This window comes from Oryx dammah, unplaced genomic scaffold (assembly GCF_014754425.2).
Source record: "Oryx dammah isolate SB20612 unplaced genomic scaffold, SCBI_Odam_1.1 HiC_scaffold_21, whole genome shotgun sequence".
NCBI lineage: Eukaryota > Metazoa > Chordata > Mammalia > Artiodactyla > Bovidae > Oryx > Oryx dammah.
The window spans coordinates 2,562,928-2,566,771 of record NW_024070205.1 but is presented as its reverse complement, the minus strand read 5'-3'; positions in this window follow the sequence as shown (position 1 = coordinate 2,566,771).

The following is a 3,844-nucleotide window of genomic DNA, read 5'->3' as shown; positions in this document are numbered from 1 at the left end:
TTGTTTTCCCTGTGGTCATGCTTGCCTCCTCCTAATCCGTCCTCCGCAGGGTGTCCATCCCTCTGTAAAGCCCTTAATAGCTTCTCTGTGAGCTGAGGACAAAATACCACCTTCAACTTGCCTGCCAGTCAGTGCTGGAGGCAGCCCCGCCCAGCCCCCCACCCCCAGACCCCCCCAGGGGGCCCCCACAATGCTCCCCTTCAGCTCTGCAAATGCGCCTCCCCTCCCCAGGGGCTTCCCACACAGTTTTCTCTGCCGAAAATACTCGCCCCTTCACGTCTTCCCCAGCTAAGTCTTACTCATCCTGTGGGTATCGTGAGTCCAAATAACTTGTGGTTTTGCAAAAATGCTGGGTTATTTATGCAACCATTCCTTGCTATTTTTTATCTTTTTTTATTTGAAATAGTTTCTCCCCCCACACACCCAATATTGTGTTACTCTGTGTTAAAGAACTCGGTTCATCAGTGTTCTCATTCTGAACACTTTCTGAAAGTCTTAAGCTGATGTGGAAAGCCTCCTCTGTGTTCCCATGGATTTTCATCTTACTCTGCGTACTTCGTTCCAGTGAAAGCCCCCAGGGAGCCTTTTCCGTGCTGAATTTCCCCTTACTCGTGAAAATATTAGCCAGCCACACTCATTCAGTAAATAGTCCAGTAGGAATGCAGTGCAGCCTTCCCTGGGAATTTAGTTTTAAAAGTCAGAACTTTGCTTTTATTGCTAACATTTAATTATTTTCTCCAGTGACCCACAGGACAGAAATCATAAGGACCACTTGCTTAAATGAACTTATATTTACATCTCCTCAGAGTAAAAGTATTTTGGATGAATCTGAGTTTTGCTAGATTTTATTTTTTCTTTTGAGATTGGAAGACGGATCTAGAAGGGGAGAAATGAACTGTTTTGTTTTGCTTATTATTGGTTTTGCTTCAATAACTTCCAGCTTCTACAGCTCTTAAGCAAAATTCTCTGCTTGTCCGTGTTGCTCTTCACTGCCTCTGAGCCTGCCCGGAGCCCTGCTGAGCAGTCTTCACGGGGGCACAAGGCTGGTGTCTCTTTCCGCACAGGACAGAGGCCTGGAGCTTCCTGCAGGAAGAATTCCTGGGATCAGCGTTTCTCCCGGGGGCGGTGGGAGCGAGCGGTTTTCATCAGGCAGCCCCACCATGTGGCTGGCGTTTGCAAAATGCTCCACCATAACTGCTTCAGTGACCCCCTTCACTGTCTCCAGTATTGAGGAACAATTAGAATGGACGCAAACAAGAATCAGACGGTAAAGAAAATTCCAATTTATCCTTAAGTCATTACAGTTATTGGGTCTCTCACCCCTTCTCTTTCTGTTTTCCCTCCTATGTCTTTGGCATCTAATCAATTTATTAGACGTGTATCTGTGTCCATAATTCAATATTTGATTTTAGTTTTGTTTTCTGTCTCAGTACTTTTCTTTCTTAGGAATACCACTTTTATATACATTGAATCACTTCTACATGTTTTTCATGTTATTTTCTTCATTCCTTTTAAATTTATTGTGCATTTCCTCTTTGCTGCTGCTGCTAAGTCACTTCAGTCGTGTCTGACTCTGTGCGACCCCATAGACGGCAGCCCACCAGGTTCCGCTGTCCCTGGGATTCTCCAGGCAAGAATACTGGAGTGGGGTGCCATTTTCCTTCTCCAATGCATTTCCTCTTTACTTCTTTTTAAAATCTCTCAGTCTCCCTGGCTTGGGGCAGTATCTCTTCTTTTCTCCTTTGTGCTAACACTGACGTGGCCTTCACGTGTCCGATTCCTGTTTTTCTCCTGATTTCTGATGGCTCATCTCCACAGACATTTCTCCACTCAGCCTTTCTGACTCACTGGTTCATGCAAGTATGACTTCTTTCTCATGACATATCCATTCATCATATGAAACATGCTTTCATCAAAAATTAAGTTCCTGCTGTCAATTACCAGTTTGAATCAGTCGAATAACGTGTTTCGAATGCATACGCTGTCATATGATGTTTTATGCCATATTGCCAGTGCTGGTTTATATTTTCATTCTTGCCAAATTGTTTATAAATTCTCCAAGCGCGGCAGCCATAACTTGTTTCCCCTTAAATCTCTACTGTGGAGCACAGTGCCTCAAACATTGTAGGTGCTCAATAAATCAGAATAAATTAGGTTGGTAGGGAAGGAAATTAAGCAAAAGGTATTGATCACACAGTGAGAAAGAAGCAGAGAAGGTTTTACAGACCATGGAATACTTAAATTTGATTTTGAAAAATTAGGAGTTTTCCAGGACCCTAAAACTGCACAGAGGGTTGCTAAGCCAGGAGAACATTGCAAGCAACTCTGCGCTCAGGCGAGTCAGGCTGCAGTGGTTCCCCTTGGGTCTCAGGCCACCTTTGAATGGCCACAGTGTTCTCCAGGCCTGAGTCAGACTTACGTGCTGATGGTTGTTTGGACCCTCTGATGAAGCAGGTCCCATCTAAATGAGAGGGACTGTAAATGGGAGAGAAATAACTTTATAACAAATAACGAATGAGAAAAGTGGGCTCAGAAGAGGTCTTCTGACACTTCCTAGGCACATCATTTCTCCATGGCAGTTGTAACAAATTATCACAAGCTGAATGGCTTTAAGCAAGAGAATTTTTTTTCCATCGCTTAGCAGGCCAGAAGTCCAAGGTCAAGGTGCTGGGGCCAGGCTCCCCCTGCAGGGTGCAGGAGTGACCCTTCCTGGCCTCTGCTGGCTGCTGGTGGCCCCTGCTGTCCTTCAGCGTGCCTGGCACCTCTGCCTCTCCTGTCGGATGGCCTTCTTTCCTGTGTCTGTGTCCAAGGCCCTCTCCCCTTACAAGGATACTAGTCCCCAGGCCAGGATGACCTCATTCTAACATGACAATATCTGTAGAGACCCTCTGTACACATAAGGTCACAGCCTGAGGTGCCTGGGCAGGTGTGGATTTTGGTGGGGACATTGTCAACCCAGGACAGGAGGTGTCACCAAGCTCGTCCTCTGCCTGGAGCCTTTGCACCTGCAAATAACAAAATTCTCTATCAGTACCTATCAAATGTCACCTCCTTCAGGAGGAGTATAATCTAAGGTAATGTCTTCTCATTGTTCTCCAGGGTGTATCTGTTCAGCTTCTTTCTTTTATCAGAACATGTAATTGTTGGCTTACATTCTCCCTCAGAAAAGGACAATCTCCCTAAAATCGCAGAGCCCACTACTCTTATTTGTTTAGGCGCAGCCAACTCTTTGCAAGCCCGTGGACTGCAGCCCGCCAGGATCCTCTGCCCATGGGATTCTCCAGGCAGGAAAACTGGAGTGGGTTGCCATTTGCTTCTTCAGGGGATCTTCCCAACCCAGGGGGTCAAATCTGTGTCTCTTGCATCTACGCAGATTCTTTACCACTGTGCCACCTGGGAAGCCCAATGTCTGATATATTTATCTTTTTATCCTTATCATCTGGCATTATTCTTGACAAATGATAGGATATCAACAAAAAATGATGAATAAATCAATCAATTGATGAATGAATGGAGGGGTGGACAGAGGATGGATGGATGGATGGAAGGCGTGCATATTCCATCCTTCAGTCATGTCCGACTCTTTGCAACCCTTTGGACTGTAGCACACCAGGCTCCTCTGTCCATGGAGTCTTCCAGGCAAGAATACTGGGATGGGTTGCTGTTTCCTCCACCATAGAATCTTCCTGATCCAGGGATTGAACGCTCATCTCCTGTCTATCAGGTGGATTCTTTACCATTGAACCATCAGGGAAGCGTGGATGTATGGAATATCTGATTATAAACAATAGGAATTTTCTGCTTAATTACACTTGTTCAATCAACATTTTGCCTTTCATGCTAA